A 16322-nucleotide genomic window follows, 5' to 3' on the forward strand; every position below is an offset into this window, starting at 1 on the left:
CACCCGCATCCTAGCCGGCCGCGCGTCCCAGGGGGCCGAGGGGGCCGAGGGGGCCCGAAGCGGCCCAGGGAGGGGACGGGGCGACAGCCGGAACCTCGGGGCTGGGGCGCCGGGGGGCGGTGCGTTCGCTGGGGGGAGACGGGTGGGGGCTGGATCCCGTCCTCTCAGGCCTGCGAGGCCCTCCGTGGGGCCGAGGGGGGGGTGGTTGGGGGCCGGGGGCCGGGGGCCGGGCCTGCCTGCGGGCCCTCCTCGCCCCGCCCCAGGCCCCGCCCCCAGGCCCCGCCCCCAGGCCCGCCCCCAGGCCCGCCCCCAGCCCCTAGCAATTCCCTGGCACCGCCCCCAGCGACCAAGCCACCCAGCCACCCGCAACACCCCCCCCACCTTCGGCCCGGGCCCGCCTGCACCTTCTCTCCGAAGGACATGCCCTCCGTCCCCCGCGGACCACCGTCCCTTCGGCCCTCAGCCCCGGGGTCCACGCTCCGCGTGCCCAGGACACCAACCAGATGGCCCGACCGCCGGGGGCCTCAGGCCCCCCGTTGGCGCCGGGCTCCCCGCTCCGTGACCCCGCGACAGCCAAGACCACGGCGACGCGGGGGCGGCCGGCACCCAGGCCCAAAGAGCCGCTCGGGACACAGCAAGACACACCACAGACACTCGCTCCGCGCCTGGGCCAGGGCGCCGCGCACGCACGCAGGCACACGGCCCCGCGGCGGTTCGGCTGATGGGCAGGAATGGGAGCGGAACGGCATCCCTGACACCGTGGCTGCGGGGCCTGCGGCTGCCAGGGCTCCTGACGCAGCTCCAGGGCCTGCGCCCCTCCGGCGGGGTGGCTGCCTCGCCCCCACAGGCCGTGTGGCCCAGCTCCGAGTGCCTGTGTCCTCCTTCCGTCTGTCTGTGTGTGTGTGTGTCGTGGGCACCTGTGTCTGTGTCCCTGCCTGTGCGACGATGGGGTCCGGCGGCGCGGGCGGCCCCGGCTTGGCTTTGAGCCAGGCGGGCTGAAGGACAGGAGAGGCCAGGGGCCGGCCGGCGCCGGCCCCGGCCCGCGGCACACCCCCCCACCCCCCCGCAGCCCCCAGCCCCCAGCGAGCGGCCCGATGTGGGGCGGCGTGCCATCCGGGGAGCCGAGCGGCGGCGACGAGCCCGACAGGCCGGGGACGGGAGCGCGCCCGGGCTCCCGCGACAGACTCGGCTCCGGGGTGCGGGACGCGTCTTGGCCCCCACCCCCCGGCCCGGGCAGGCGCCCTCCGCCACCCCGGGCGCGGCGCGGGAGGCGGTCAGTCCATCAGTCGGGCCGGCAGGCGAGCATGCAGGCAGGCAGGCAGGCGTTCAGGCGGGCCGCACAGGGCGGGCGGAGGAGGGCTGAGGAGCGGCGGGCGCCTGGCCTGGAGAGAGGCGCAGAGCAGGCTCTTGGGGCGCCCAGCGGCAGCCGCGGACGTCTACGGCCATACCACCCTGAACGCGCCCGATCTCATCTGATCTCGGAAGCTAAGCAGGGTCGGGCCTGGTTAGTACTTGGATGGGAGACCGCCTGGGAATACCGGGTGCTGTAGGCTTTTTTTTCTTCGGCCTTCCTGTCCGTCCCTTTGCCGCCAACACCCCCCTCGCCCAACGCGGCGGCGGCGGCGGCGGCGGCGGCGGCGGTGCCCTCCGGACCACCCCTGCCATGGCCCCCGCCCCGCCGGGACCACCGCAGGGCGCCGCGGGGCACCGAGGGCGCCCGCTGCACGGGCAGGACGCCACTACATACACCACACACCTCCTCTTCCTCCCAGCCCTTCAACGACGCCCACCCGCATCCTAGCCGGCCGCGCGTCCCAGGGGGCCGAGGGGGCCGAGGGGGCCCGAAGCGGCCCAGGGAGGGGACGGGGCGACAGCCGGAACCTCGGGGCTGGGGCGCGGGGGGGCGGTGCGGTCGCTGGGGGGAGACGGGTGGGGGCTGGATCCCGTCCTCGCAGGCCTGCGAGGCCCTCCGTGGGGCCGAGGGGGGGGTGGTTGGGGGCCGGGGGCCGGGGGCCGGGCCTGCCTGCGGGCCCTCCTCGCCCCGCCCCAGGCCCCGCCCCCAGGCCCCGCCCCCAGGCCCCGCCCCCAGGCCCGCCCCCAGCGACCAAGCCACCCAGCCACCCGCAACACCCCCCCCACCTTCGGCCCGGGCCCGCCTGCACCTTCTCTCCGAAGGACATGCCCTCCGTCCCCCGCGGACCACCGTCCCTTCGGCCCTCAGCCCCGGGGTCCACGCTCCGCGTGCCCAGGACACCAACCAGATGGCCCGACCGCCGGGGGCCTCAGGCCCCCCGTTGGCGCCGGGCTCCGCGCTCCGTGACCCCGCGACAGCCAAGACCACGGCGACGCGGGGGCGGCCGGCACCCAGGCCCAAAGAGCCGCTCGGGACACAGCAAGACACACCACAGACACTCGCTCCGCGCCTGGGCCAGGGCGCCGCGCACGCACGCAGGCACACGGCCCCGCGGCGGTTCGGCTGATGGGCAGGAATGGGAGCGGAACGGCATCCCTGACACCGTGGCTGCGGGGCCTGCGGCTGCCAGGGCTCCTGACGCAGCTCCAGGGCCTGCGCCCCTCCGGCGGGGTGGCTGCCTCGCCCCCACAGGCCGTGTGGCCCAGCTCCGAGTGCCTGTGTCCTCCTTCCGTCTGTGTGTGTGTGTGTGTGTCGTGGGCACCTGTGTCTGTGTCCCTGCCTGTGCGACGATGGGGTCCGGCGGCGCGGGCGGCCCCGGCTTGGCTTTGAGCCAGGCGGGCTGAAGGACAGGAGAGACCAGGGGCCGGCCGGCGCCGGCCCCGGCCCGCGGCACACCCCCCCACCCCCCCGCAGCCCCCAGCCCCCAGCGAGCGGCCCGATGTGGGGCGGCGTGCCATCCGGGGAGCCGAGCGGCGGCGACGAGCCCGACAGGCCGGGGACGGGAGCGCGCCCGGGCTCCCGCGACAGACTCGGCTCCGGGGTGCGGGACGCGTCTTGGCCCCCACCCCCCGGCCCGGGCAGGCGCCCTCCGCCACCCCGGGCGCGGCGCGGGAGGCGGTCAGTCCATCAGTCGGGCCGGCAGGCGAGCATGCAGGCAGGCAGGCAGGCGTTCAGGCGGGCCGCACAGGGCGGGCGAAGGAGGGCTGAGGAGCGGCGGGCGCCTGGCCTGGAGAGAGGCGCAGAGCAGGCTCTTGGGGCGCCCAGCGGCAGCCGCGGACGTCTACGGCCATACCACCCTGAACGCGCCCGATCTCGTCTGATCTCGGAAGCTAAGCAGGGTCGGGCCTGGTTAGTACTTGGATGGGAGACCGCCTGGGAATACCGGGTGCTGTAGGCTTTTTTTTCTTCGGCCTTCCTGTCCGTCCCTTTGCCGCCAACACCCCCCTCGCCCAACGCGGCGGCGGCGGCGGCGGCAGCGGCGGCGGCGGTGCCCTCCGGACCACCCCTGCCATGGCCCCCGCCCCGCCGGGACCACCGCAGGGCGCCGCGGGGCACCGAGGGCGCCCGCTGCACGGGCAGGACGCCACTACATACACCACACACCTCCTCTTCCTCCCAGCCCTTCAACGACGCCCACCCGCATCCTAGCCGGCCGCGCGTCCCAGGGGGCCGAGGGGGCCGAGGGGGCCCGAAGCGGCCCAGGGAGGGGACGGGGCGACAGCCGGAACCTCGGGGCTGGGGCGCGGGGGGGCGGTGCGGTCGCTGGGGGGAGACGGGTGGGGGCTGGATCCCGTCCTCGCAGGCCTGCGAGGCCCTCCGTGGGGCCGAGGGGGGGGTGGTTGGGGGCCGGGGGCCGGGGGCCGGGCCTGCCTGCGGGCCCTCCTCGCCCCGCCCCAGGCCCCGCCCCCAGGCCCGCCCCCAGCCCCTAGCAATTCCCTGGCACCGCCCCCAGCGACCAAGCCACCCAGCCACCCGCAACACCCCCCCCACCTTCGGCCCGGGCCCGCCTGCACCTTCTCTCCGAAGGACATGCCCTCCGTCCCCCGCGGACCACCGTCCCTTCGGCCCTCAGCCCCGGGGTCCACGCTCCGCGTGCCCAGGACACCAACCAGATGGCCCGACCGCCGGGGGCCTCAGGCCCCCCGTTGGCGCCGGGCTCCCCGCTCCGTGACCCCGCGACAGCCAAGACCACGGCGACGCGGGGGCGGCCGGCACCCAGGCCCAAAGAGCCGCTCGGGACACAGCAAGACACACCACAGACACTCGCTCCGCGCCTGGGCCAGGGCGCCGCGCACGCACGCAGGCACACGGCCCCGCGGCGGTTCGGCTGATGGGCAGGAATGGGAGCGGAACGGCATCCCTGACACCGTGGCTGCGGGGCCTGCGGCTGCCAGGGCTCCTGACGCAGCTCCAGGGCCTGCGCCCCTCCGGCGGGGTGGCTGCCTCGCCCCCACAGGCCGTGTGGCCCAGCTCCGAGTGCCTGTGTCCTCCTTCCGTCTGTCTGTGTGTGTGTGTGTCGTGGGCACCTGTGTCTGTGTCCCTGCCTGTGCGACGATGGGGTCCGGCGGCGCGGGCGGCCCCGGCTTGGCTTTGAGCCAGGCGGGCTGAAGGACAGGAGAGGCCAGGGGCCGGCCGGCGCCGGCCCCGGCCCGCGGCACACCCCCCCACCCCCCCGCAGCCCCCAGCCCCCAGCGAGCGGCCCGATGTGGGGCGGCGTGCCATCCGGGGAGCCGAGCGGCGGCGACGAGCCCGACAGGCCGGGGACGGGAGCGCGCCCGGGCTCCCGCGACAGACTCGGCTCCGGGGTGCGGGACGCGTCTTGGCCCCCACCCCCCGGCCCGGGCAGGCGCCCTCCGCCACCCCGGGCGCGGCGCGGGAGGCGGTCAGTCCATCAGTCGGGCCGGCAGGCGAGCATGCAGGCAGGCAGGCAGGCGTTCAGGCGGGCCGCACAGGGCGGGCGGAGGAGGGCTGAGGAGCGGCGGGCGCCTGGCCTGGAGAGAGGCGCAGAGCAGGCTCTTGGGGCGCCCAGCGGCAGCCGCGGACGTCTACGGCCATACCACCCTGAACGCGCCCGATCTCGTCTGATCTCGGAAGCTAAGCAGGGTCGGGCCTGGTTAGTACTTGGATGGGAGACCGCCTGGGAATACCGGGTGCTGTAGGCTTTTTTTTCTTCGGCCTTCCTGTCCGTCCCTTTGCCGCCAACACCCCCCTCGCCCAACGCGGCGGCGGCGGCGGCGGCGGCGGCGGCGGTGCCCTCCGGACCACCCCTGCCATGGCCCCCGCCCCGCCGGGACCACCGCAGGGCGCCGCGGGGCACCGAGGGCGCCCGCTGCACGGGCAGGACGCCACTACATACACCACACACCTCCTCTTCCTCCCAGCCCTTCAACGACGCCCACCCGCATCCTAGCCGGCCGCGCGTCCCAGGGGGCCGAGGGGGCCGAGGGGGCCCGAAGCGGCCCAGGGAGGGGACGGGGCGACAGCCGGAACCTCGGGGCTGGGGCGCGGGGGGGCGGTGCGGTCGCTGGGGGGAGACGGGTGGGGGCTGGATCCCGTCCTCGCAGGCCTGCGAGGCCCTCCGTGGGGCCGAGGGGGGGGTGGTTGGGGGCCGGGGGCCGGGGGCCGGGCCTGCCTGCGGGCCCTCCTCGCCCCGCCCCAGGCCCCGCCCCCAGGCCCGCCCCCAGCCCCTAGCAATTCCCTGGCACCGCCCCCAGCGACCAAGCCACCCAGCCACCCGCAACACCCCCCCCACCTTCGGCCCGGGCCCGCCTGCACCTTCTCTCCGAAGGACATGCCCTCCGTCCCCCGCGGACCACCGTCCCTTCGGCCCTCAGCCCCGGGGTCCACGCTCCGCGTGCCCAGGACACCAACCAGATGGCCCGACCGCCGGGGGCCTCAGGCCCCCCGTTGGCGCCGGGCTCCCCGCTCCGTGACCCCGCGACAGCCAAGACCACGGCGACGCGGGGGCGGCCGGCACCCAGGCCCAAAGAGCCGCTCGGGACACAGCAAGACACACCACAGACACTCGCTCCGCGCCTGGGCCAGGGCGCCGCGCACGCACGCAGGCACACGGCCCCGCGGCGGTTCGGCTGATGGGCAGGAATGGGAGCGGAACGGCATCCCTGACACCGTGGCTGCGGGGCCTGCGGCTGCCAGGGCTCCTGACGCAGCTCCAGGGCCTGCGCCCCTCCGGCGGGGTGGCTGCCTCGCCCCCACAGGCCGTGTGGCCCAGCTCCGAGTGCCTGTGTCCTCCTTCCGTCTGTCTGTGTGTGTGTGTGTCGTGGGCACCTGTGTCTGTGTCCCTGCCTGTGCGACGATGGGGTCCGGCGGCGCGGGCGGCCCCGGCTTGGCTTTGAGCCAGGCGGGCTGAAGGACAGGAGAGGCCAGGGGCCGGCCGGCGCCGGCCCCGGCCCGCGGCACACCCCCCCACCCCCCCGCAGCCCCCAGCCCCCAGCGAGCGGCCCGATGTGGGGCGGCGTGCCATCCGGGGAGCCGAGCGGCGGCGACGAGCCCGACAGGCCGGGGACGGGAGCGCGCCCGGGCTCCCGCGACAGACTCGGCTCCGGGGTGCGGGACGCGTCTTGGCCCCCACCCCCCGGCCCGGGCAGGCGCCCTCCGCCACCCCGGGCGCGGCGCGGGAGGCGGTCAGTCCATCAGTCGGGCCGGCAGGCGAGCATGCAGGCAGGCAGGCAGGCGTTCAGGCGGGCCGCACAGGGCGGGCGGAGGAGGGCTGAGGAGCGGCGGGCGCCTGGCCTGGAGAGAGGCGCAGAGCAGGCTCTTGGGGCGCCCAGCGGCAGCCGCGGACGTCTACGGCCATACCACCCTGAACGCGCCCGATCTCATCTGATCTCGGAAGCTAAGCAGGGTCGGGCCTGGTTAGTACTTGGATGGGAGACCGCCTGGGAATACCGGGTGCTGTAGGCTTTTTTTTCTTCGGCCTTCCTGTCCGTCCCTTTGCCGCCAACACCCCCCTCGCCCAACGCGGCGGCGGCGGCGGCGGCGGCGGCGGCGGCGGTGCCCTCCGGACCACCCCTGCCATGGCCCCCGCCCCGCCGGGACCACCGCAGGGCGCCGCGGGGCACCGAGGGCGCCCGCTGCACGGGCAGGACGCCACTACATACACCACACACCTCCTCTTCCTCCCAGCCCTTCAACGACGCCCACCCGCATCCTAGCCGGCCGCGCGTCCCAGGGGGCCGAGGGGGCCGAGGGGGCCCGAAGCGGCCCAGGGAGGGGACGGGGCGACAGCCGGAACCTCGGGGCTGGGGCGCGGGGGGGCGGTGCGGTCGCTGGGGGGAGACGGGTGGGGGCTGGATCCCGTCCTCGCAGGCCTGCGAGGCCCTCCGTGGGGCCGAGGGGGGGGTGGTTGGGGGCCGGGGGCCGGGGGCCGGGCCTGCCTGCGGGCCCTCCTCGCCCCGCCCCAGGCCCCGCCCCCAGGCCCCGCCCCCAGGCCCCGCCCCCAGGCCCGCCCCCAGCGACCAAGCCACCCAGCCACCCGCAACACCCCCCCCACCTTCGGCCCGGGCCCGCCTGCACCTTCTCTCCGAAGGACATGCCCTCCGTCCCCCGCGGACCACCGTCCCTTCGGCCCTCAGCCCCGGGGTCCACGCTCCGCGTGCCCAGGACACCAACCAGATGGCCCGACCGCCGGGGGCCTCAGGCCCCCCGTTGGCGCCGGGCTCCGCGCTCCGTGACCCCGCGACAGCCAAGACCACGGCGACGCGGGGGCGGCCGGCACCCAGGCCCAAAGAGCCGCTCGGGACACAGCAAGACACACCACAGACACTCGCTCCGCGCCTGGGCCAGGGCGCCGCGCACGCACGCAGGCACACGGCCCCGCGGCGGTTCGGCTGATGGGCAGGAATGGGAGCGGAACGGCATCCCTGACACCGTGGCTGCGGGGCCTGCGGCTGCCAGGGCTCCTGACGCAGCTCCAGGGCCTGCGCCCCTCCGGCGGGGTGGCTGCCTCGCCCCCACAGGCCGTGTGGCCCAGCTCCGAGTGCCTGTGTCCTCCTTCCGTCTGTGTGTGTGTGTGTGTGTCGTGGGCACCTGTGTCTGTGTCCCTGCCTGTGCGACGATGGGGTCCGGCGGCGCGGGCGGCCCCGGCTTGGCTTTGAGCCAGGCGGGCTGAAGGACAGGAGAGACCAGGGGCCGGCCGGCGCCGGCCCCGGCCCGCGGCACACCCCCCCACCCCCCCGCAGCCCCCAGCCCCCAGCGAGCGGCCCGATGTGGGGCGGCGTGCCATCCGGGGAGCCGAGCGGCGGCGACGAGCCCGACAGGCCGGGGACGGGAGCGCGCCCGGGCTCCCGCGACAGACTCGGCTCCGGGGTGCGGGACGCGTCTTGGCCCCCACCCCCCGGCCCGGGCAGGCGCCCTCCGCCACCCCGGGCGCGGCGCGGGAGGCGGTCAGTCCATCAGTCGGGCCGGCAGGCGAGCATGCAGGCAGGCAGGCAGGCGTTCAGGCGGGCCGCACAGGGCGGGCGGAGGAGGGCTGAGGAGCGGCGGGCGCCTGGCCTGGAGAGAGGCGCAGAGCAGGCTCTTGGGGCGCCCAGCGGCAGCCACGGACGTCTACGGCCATACCACCCTGAACGCGCCCGATCTCGTCTGATCTCGGAAGCTAAGCAGGGTCGGGCCTGGTTAGTACTTGGATGGGAGACCGCCTGGGAATACCGGGTGCTGTAGGCTTTTTTTTCTTCGGCCTTCCTGTCCGTCCCTTTGCCGCCAACACCCCCCTCGCCCAACGCGGCGGCGGCGGCGGCGGCGGCGGCGGCGGCGGTGCCCTCCGGACCACCCCTGCCATGGCCCCCGCCCCGCCGGGACCACCGCAGGGCGCCGCGGGGCACCGAGGGCGCCCGCTGCACGGGCAGGACGCCACTACATACACCACACACCTCCTCTTCCTCCCAGCCCTTCAACGACGCCCACCCGCATCCTAGCCGGCCGCGCGTCCCAGGGGGCCGAGGGGGCCGAGGGGGCCCGAAGCGGCCCAGGGAGGGGACGGGGCGACAGCCGGAACCTCGGGGCTGGGGCGCGGGGGGGCGGTGCGGTCGCTGGGGGGAGACGGGTGGGGGCTGGATCCCGTCCTCGCAGGCCTGCGAGGCCCTCCGTGGGGCCGAGGGGGGGGTGGTTGGGGGCCGGGGGCCGGGGGCCGGGCCTGCCTGCGGGCCCTCCTCGCCCCGCCCCAGGCCCCGCCCCCAGGCCCGCCCCCAGCCCCTAGCAATTCCCTGGCACCGCCCCCAGCGACCAAGCCACCCAGCCACCCGCAACACCCCCCCCACCTTCGGCCCGGGCCCGCCTGCACCTTCTCTCCGAAGGACATGCCCTCCGTCCCCCGCGGACCACCGTCCCTTCGGCCCTCAGCCCCGGGGTCCACGCTCCGCGTGCCCAGGACACCAACCAGATGGCCCGACCGCCGGGGGCCTCAGGCCCCCCGTTGGCGCCGGGCTCCCCGCTCCGTGACCCCGCGACAGCCAAGACCACGGCGACGCGGGGGCGGCCGGCACCCAGGCCCAAAGAGCCGCTCGGGACACAGCAAGACACACCACAGACACTCGCTCCGCGCCTGGGCCAGGGCGCCGCGCACGCACGCAGGCACACGGCCCCGCGGCGGTTCGGCTGATGGGCAGGAATGGGAGCGGAACGGCATCCCTGACACCGTGGCTGCGGGGCCTGCGGCTGCCAGGGCTCCTGACGCAGCTCCAGGGCCTGCGCCCCTCCGGCGGGGTGGCTGCCTCGCCCCCACAGGCCGTGTGGCCCAGCTCCGAGTGCCTGTGTCCTCCTTCCGTCTGTCTGTGTGTGTGTGTGTCGTGGGCACCTGTGTCTGTGTCCCTGCCTGTGCGACGATGGGGTCCGGCGGCGCGGGCGGCCCCGGCTTGGCTTTGAGCCAGGCGGGCTGAAGGACAGGAGAGGCCAGGGGCCGGCCGGCGCCGGCCCCGGCCCGCGGCACACCCCCCCACCCCCCCGCAGCCCCCAGCCCCCAGCGAGCGGCCCGATGTGGGGCGGCGTGCCATCCGGGGAGCCGAGCGGCGGCGACGAGCCCGACAGGCCGGGGACGGGAGCGCGCCCGGGCTCCCGCGACAGACTCGGCTCCGGGGTGCGGGACGCGTCTTGGCCCCCACCCCCCGGCCCGGGCAGGCGCCCTCCGCCACCCCGGGCGCGGCGCGGGAGGCGGTCAGTCCATCAGTCGGGCCGGCAGGCGAGCATGCAGGCAGGCAGGCAGGCGTTCAGGCGGGCCGCACAGGGCGGGCGGAGGAGGGCTGAGGAGCGGCGGGCGCCTGGCCTGGAGAGAGGCGCAGAGCAGGCTCTTGGGGCGCCCAGCGGCAGCCGCGGACGTCTACGGCCATACCACCCTGAACGCGCCCGATCTCGTCTGATCTCGGAAGCTAAGCAGGGTCGGGCCTGGTTAGTACTTGGATGGGAGACCGCCTGGGAATACCGGGTGCTGTAGGCTTTTTTTTCTTCGGCCTTCCTGTCCGTCCCTTTGCCGCCAACACCCCCCTCGCCCAACGCGGCGGCGGCGGCGGCGGCGGCGGCGGCGGTGCCCTCCGGACCACCCCTGCCATGGCCCCCGCCCCGCCGGGACCACCGCAGGGCGCCGCGGGGCACCGAGGGCGCCCGCTGCACGGGCAGGACGCCACTACATACACCACACACCTCCTCTTCCTCCCAGCCCTTCAACGACGCCCACCCGCATCCTAGCCGGCCGCGCGTCCCAGGGGGCCGAGGGGGCCGAGGGGGCCCGAAGCGGCCCAGGGAGGGGACGGGGCGACAGCCGGAACCTCGGGGCTGGGGCGCGGGGGGGCGGTGCGGTCGCTGGGGGGAGACGGGTGGGGGCTGGATCCCGTCCTCGCAGGCCTGCGAGGCCCTCCGTGGGGCCGAGGGGGGGGTGGTTGGGGGCCGGGGGCCGGGGGCCGGGCCTGCCTGCGGGCCCTCCTCGCCCCGCCCCAGGCCCCGCCCCCAGGCCCGCCCCCAGCCCCTAGCAATTCCCTGGCACCGCCCCCAGCGACCAAGCCACCCAGCCACCCGCAACACCCCCCCCACCTTCGGCCCGGGCCCGCCTGCACCTTCTCTCCGAAGGACATGCCCTCCGTCCCCCGCGGACCACCGTCCCTTCGGCCCTCAGCCCCGGGGTCCACGCTCCGCGTGCCCAGGACACCAACCAGATGGCCCGACCGCCGGGGGCCTCAGGCCCCCCGTTGGCGCCGGGCTCCCCGCTCCGTGACCCCGCGACAGCCAAGACCACGGCGACGCGGGGGCGGCCGGCACCCAGGCCCAAAGAGCCGCTCGGGACACAGCAAGACACACCACAGACACTCGCTCCGCGCCTGGGCCAGGGCGCCGCGCACGCACGCAGGCACACGGCCCCGCGGCGGTTCGGCTGATGGGCAGGAATGGGAGCGGAACGGCATCCCTGACACCGTGGCTGCGGGGCCTGCGGCTGCCAGGGCTCCTGACGCAGCTCCAGGGCCTGCGCCCCTCCGGCGGGGTGGCTGCCTCGCCCCCACAGGCCGTGTGGCCCAGCTCCGAGTGCCTGTGTCCTCCTTCCGTCTGTCTGTGTGTGTGTGTGTCGTGGGCACCTGTGTCTGTGTCCCTGCCTGTGCGACGATGGGGTCCGGCGGCGCGGGCGGCCCCGGCTTGGCTTTGAGCCAGGCGGGCTGAAGGACAGGAGAGGCCAGGGGCCGGCCGGCGCCGGCCCCGGCCCGCGGCACACCCCCCCACCCCCCCGCAGCCCCCAGCCCCCAGCGAGCGGCCCGATGTGGGGCGGCGTGCCATCCGGGGAGCCGAGCGGCGGCGACGAGCCCGACAGGCCGGGGACGGGAGCGCGCCCGGGCTCCCGCGACAGACTCGGCTCCGGGGTGCGGGACGCGTCTTGGCCCCCACCCCCCGGCCCGGGCAGGCGCCCTCCGCCACCCCGGGCGCGGCGCGGGAGGCGGTCAGTCCATCAGTCGGGCCGGCAGGCGAGCATGCAGGCAGGCAGGCAGGCGTTCAGGCGGGCCGCACAGGGCGGGCGGAGGAGGGCTGAGGAGCGGCGGGCGCCTGGCCTGGAGAGAGGCGCAGAGCAGGCTCTTGGGGCGCCCAGCGGCAGCCGCGGACGTCTACGGCCATACCACCCTGAACGCGCCCGATCTCGTCTGATCTCGGAAGCTAAGCAGGGTCGGGCCTGGTTAGTACTTGGATGGGAGACCGCCTGGGAATACCGGGTGCTGTAGGCTTTTTTTTCTTCGGCCTTCCTGTCCGTCCCTTTGCCGCCAACACCCCCCTCGCCCAACGCGGCGGCGGCGGCGGCGGCGGCGGCGGCGGCGGTGCCCTCCGGACCACCCCTGCCATGGCCCCCGCCCCGCCGGGACCACCGCAGGGCGCCGCGGGGCACCGAGGGCGCCCGCTGCACGGGCAGGACGCCACTACATACACCACACACCTCCTCTTCCTCCCAGCCCTTCAACGACGCCCACCCGCATCCTAGCCGGCCGCGCGTCCCAGGGGGCCGAGGGGGCCGAGGGGGCCCGAAGCGGCCCAGGGAGGGGACGGGGCGACAGCCGGAACCTCGGGGCTGGGGCGCGGGGGGGCGGTGCGGTCGCTGGGGGGAGACGGGTGGGGGCTGGATCCCGTCCTCGCAGGCCTGCGAGGCCCTCCGTGGGGCCGAGGGGGGGGTGGTTGGGGGCCGGGGGCCGGGGGCCGGGCCTGCCTGCGGGCCCTCCTCGCCCCGCCCCAGGCACCGCCCCCAGGCCCGCCCCCAGCCCCTAGCAATTCCCTGGCACCGCCCCCAGCGACCAAGCCACCCAGCCACCCGCAACACCCCCCCCACCTTCGGCCCGGGCCCGCCTGCACCTTCTCTCCGAAGGACATGCCCTCCGTCCCCCGCGGACCACCGTCCCTTCGGCCCTCAGCCCCGGGGTCCACGCTCCGCGTGCCCAGGACACCAACCAGATGGCCCGACCGCCGGGGGCCTCAGGCCCCCCGTTGGCGCCGGGCTCCCCGCTCCGTGACCCCGCGACAGCCAAGACCACGGCGACGCGGGGGCGGCCGGCACCCAGGCCCAAAGAGCCGCTCGGGACACAGCAAGACACACCACAGACACTCGCTCCGCGCCTGGGCCAGGGCGCCGCGCACGCACGCAGGCACACGGCCCCGCGGCGGTTCGGCTGATGGGCAGGAATGGGAGCGGAACGGCATCCCTGACACCGTGGCTGCGGGGCCTGCGGCTGCCAGGGCTCCTGACGCAGCTCCAGGGCCTGCGCCCCTCCGGCGGGGTGGCTGCCTCGCCCCCACAGGCCGTGTGGCCCAGCTCCGAGTGCCTGTGTCCTCCTTCCGTCTGTCTGTGTGTGTGTGTGTCGTGGGCACCTGTGTCTGTGTCCCTGCCTGTGCGACGATGGGGTCCGGCGGCGCGGGCGGCCCCGGCTTGGCTTTGAGCCAGGCGGGCTGAAGGACAGGAGAGGCCAGGGGCCGGCCGGCGCCGGCCCCGGCCCGCGGCACACCCCCCCACCCCCCCGCAGCCCCCAGCCCCCAGCGAGCGGCCCGATGTGGGGCGGCGTGCCATCCGGGGAGCCGAGCGGCGGCGACGAGCCCGACAGGCCGGGGACGGGAGCGCGCCCGGGCTCCCGCGACAGACTCGGCTCCGGGGTGCGGGACGCGTCTTGGCCCCCACCCCCCGGCCCGGGCAGGCGCCCTCCGCCACCCCGGGCGCGGCGCGGGAGGCGGTCAGTCCATCAGTCGGGCCGGCAGGCGAGCATGCAGGCAGGCAGGCAGGCGTTCAGGCGGGCCGCACAGGGCGGGCGGAGGAGGGCTGAGGAGCGGCGGGCGCCTGGCCTGGAGAGAGGCGCAGAGCAGGCTCTTGGGGCGCCCAGCGGCAGCCGCGGACGTCTACGGCCATACCACCCTGAACGCGCCCGATCTCATCTGATCTCGGAAGCTAAGCAGGGTCGGGCCTGGTTAGTACTTGGATGGGAGACCGCCTGGGAATACCGGGTGCTGTAGGCTTTTTTTTCTTCGGCCTTCCTGTCCGTCCCTTTGCCGCCAACACCCCCCTCGCCCAACGCGGCGGCGGCGGCGGCGGCGGCGGCGGCGGTGCCCTCCGGACCACCCCTGCCATGGCCCCCGCCCCGCCGGGACCACCGCAGGGCGCCGCGGGGCACCGAGGGCGCCCGCTGCACGGGCAGGACGCCACTACATACACCACACACCTCCTCTTCCTCCCAGCCCTTCAACGACGCCCACCCGCATCCTAGCCGGCCGCGCGTCCCAGGGGGCCGAGGGGGCCGAGGGGGCCCGAAGCGGCCCAGGGAGGGGACGGGGCGACAGCCGGAACCTCGGGGCTGGGGCGCGGGGGGGCGGTGCGGTCGCTGGGGGGAGACGGGTGGGGGCTGGATCCCGTCCTCGCAGGCCTGCGAGGCCCTCCGTGGGGCCGAGGGGGGGGTGGGTGGGGGCCGGGGGCCGGGGGCCGGGCCTGCCTGCGGGCCCTCCTCGCCCCGCCCCAGGCCCCGCCCCCAGGCCCCGCCCCCAGGCCCCGCCCCCAGGCCCGCCCCCAGCGACCAAGCCACCCAGCCACCCGCAACACCCCCCCCACCTTCGGCCCGGGCCCGCCTGCACCTTCTCTCCGAAGGACATGCCCTCCGTCCCCCGCGGACCACCGTCCCTTCGGCCCTCAGCCCCGGGGTCCACGCTCCGCGTGCCCAGGACACCAACCAGATGGCCCGACCGCCGGGGGCCTCAGGCCCCCCGTTGGCGCCGGGCTCCGCGCTCCGTGACCCCGCGACAGCCAAGACCACGGCGACGCGGGGGCGGCCGGCACCCAGGCCCAAAGAGCCGCTCGGGACACAGCAAGACACACCACAGACACTCGCTCCGCGCCTGGGCCAGGGCGCCGCGCACGCACGCAGGCACACGGCCCCGCGGCGGTTCGGCTGATGGGCAGGAATGGGAGCGGAACGGCATCCCTGACACCGTGGCTGCGGGGCCTGCGGCTGCCAGGGCTCCTGACGCAGCTCCAGGGCCTGCGCCCCTCCGGCGGGGTGGCTGCCTCGCCCCCACAGGCCGTGTGGCCCAGCTCCGAGTGCCTGTGTCCTCCTTCCGTCTGTGTGTGTGTGTGTGTGTCGTGGGCACCTGTGTCTGTGTCCCTGCCTGTGCGACGATGGGGTCCGGCGGCGCGGGCGGCCCCGGCTTGGCTTTGAGCCAGGCGGGCTGAAGGACAGGAGAGACCAGGGGCCGGCCGGCGCCGGCCCCGGCCCGCGGCACACCCCCCCACCCCCCCGCAGCCCCCAGCCCCCAGCGAGCGGCCCGATGTGGGGCGGCGTGCCATCCGGGGAGCCGAGCGGCGGCGACGAGCCCGACAGGCCGGGGACGGGAGCGCGCCCGGGCTCCCGCGACAGACTCGGCTCCGGGGTGCGGGACGCGTCTTGGCCCCCACCCCCCGGCCCGGGCAGGCGCCCTCCGCCACCCCGGGCGCGGCGCGGGAGGCGGTCAGTCCATCAGTCGGGCCGGCAGGCGAGCATGCAGGCAGGCAGGCAGGCGTTCAGGCGGGCCGCACAGGGCGGGCGGAGGAGGGCTGAGGAGCGGCGGGCGCCTGGCCTGGAGAGAGGCGCAGAGCAGGCTCTTGGGGCGCCCAGCGGCAGCCGCGGACGTCTACGGCCATACCACCCTGAACGCGCCCGATCTCGTCTGATCTCGGAAGCTAAGCAGGGTCGGGCCTGGTTAGTACTTGGATGGGAGACCGCCTGGGAATACCGGGTGCTGTAGGCTTTTTTTTCTTCGGCCTTCCTGTCCGTCCCTTTGCCGCCAACACCCCCCTCGCCCAACGCGGCGGCGGCGGCGGCGGCGGCGGCGGCGGCGGTGCCCTCCGGACCACCCCTGCCATGGCCCCCGCCCCGCCGGGACCACCGCAGGGCGCCGCGGGGCACCGAGGGCGCCCGCTGCACGGGCAGGACGCCACTACATACACCACACACCTCCTCTTCCTCCCAGCCCTTCAACGACGCCCACCCGCATCCTAGCCGGCCGCGCGTCCCAGGGGGCCGAGGGGGCCGAGGGGGCCCGAAGCGGCCCAGGGAGGGGACGGGGCGACAGCCGGAACCTCGGGGCTGGGGCGCGGGGGGGCGGTGCGGTCGCTGGGGGGAGACGGGTGGGGGCTGGATCCCGTCCTCGCAGGCCTGCGAGGCCCTCCGTGGGGCCGAGGGGGGGGTGGTTGGGGGCCGGGGGCCGGGGGCCGGGCCTGCCTGCGGGCCCTCCTCGCCCCGCCCCAGGCACCGCCCCCAGGCCCGCCCCCAGCCCCTAGCAATTCCCTGGCACCGCCCCCAGCGACCAAGCCACCCAGCCACCCGCAACACCCCCCCCACCTTCGGCCCGGGCCCGCCTGCACCTTCTCTCCGAAGGACATGCCCTCCGTCCCCCGCGGACCACCGTCCCTTCGGCCCTC

At 76.6% G+C, this 16322-nt stretch overlaps 9 non-coding genes across 9 annotated transcripts; all 9 read left to right on the forward strand.

Moving 5' to 3' along the window:
* The first annotated feature begins 1434 nt into the window (after window positions 1–1434).
* On the forward strand, window positions 1435–1553 carry LOC140629367 (5S ribosomal RNA). The gene has a single exon (XR_012027202.1). It is a non-coding gene; the product is annotated as a 5S ribosomal RNA (ribosomal RNA).
* Window positions 1554–3192: 1639 nt separating this feature from the next.
* Window positions 3193–3311, forward strand: LOC140629331 (5S ribosomal RNA). Its single transcript, XR_012027167.1, has one exon. It is a non-coding gene; the product is annotated as a 5S ribosomal RNA (ribosomal RNA).
* Window positions 3312–4957: 1646 nt separating this feature from the next.
* LOC140629332 (5S ribosomal RNA) lies at window positions 4958–5076 on the forward strand. The gene has a single exon (XR_012027168.1). It is a non-coding gene; the product is annotated as a 5S ribosomal RNA (ribosomal RNA).
* Window positions 5077–6719: 1643 nt separating this feature from the next.
* Window positions 6720–6838, forward strand: LOC140629378 (5S ribosomal RNA). Its single transcript, XR_012027213.1, has one exon. It is a non-coding gene; the product is annotated as a 5S ribosomal RNA (ribosomal RNA).
* Window positions 6839–8480: 1642 nt separating this feature from the next.
* Window positions 8481–8599, forward strand: LOC140629333 (5S ribosomal RNA). The gene has a single exon (XR_012027169.1). It is a non-coding gene; the product is annotated as a 5S ribosomal RNA (ribosomal RNA).
* A 1646-nt stretch (window positions 8600–10245) lies between these two features.
* Window positions 10246–10364, forward strand: LOC140629335 (5S ribosomal RNA). The gene has a single exon (XR_012027171.1). It is a non-coding gene; the product is annotated as a 5S ribosomal RNA (ribosomal RNA).
* Window positions 10365–12007: 1643 nt separating this feature from the next.
* LOC140629336 (5S ribosomal RNA) lies at window positions 12008–12126 on the forward strand. Its single transcript, XR_012027172.1, has one exon. It is a non-coding gene; the product is annotated as a 5S ribosomal RNA (ribosomal RNA).
* Window positions 12127–13772: 1646 nt separating this feature from the next.
* On the forward strand, window positions 13773–13891 carry LOC140629389 (5S ribosomal RNA). The gene has a single exon (XR_012027224.1). It is a non-coding gene; the product is annotated as a 5S ribosomal RNA (ribosomal RNA).
* Window positions 13892–15530: 1639 nt separating this feature from the next.
* On the forward strand, window positions 15531–15649 carry LOC140629337 (5S ribosomal RNA). The gene has a single exon (XR_012027173.1). It is a non-coding gene; the product is annotated as a 5S ribosomal RNA (ribosomal RNA).
* Window positions 15650–16322: the final 673 nt, after the last annotated feature.

This window comes from Canis lupus (assembly GCF_048164855.1).
Source record: "Canis lupus baileyi chromosome 4 unlocalized genomic scaffold, mCanLup2.hap1 SUPER_4_unloc_1, whole genome shotgun sequence".
Taxonomy (NCBI): Eukaryota; Metazoa; Chordata; class Mammalia; order Carnivora; family Canidae; genus Canis; species Canis lupus.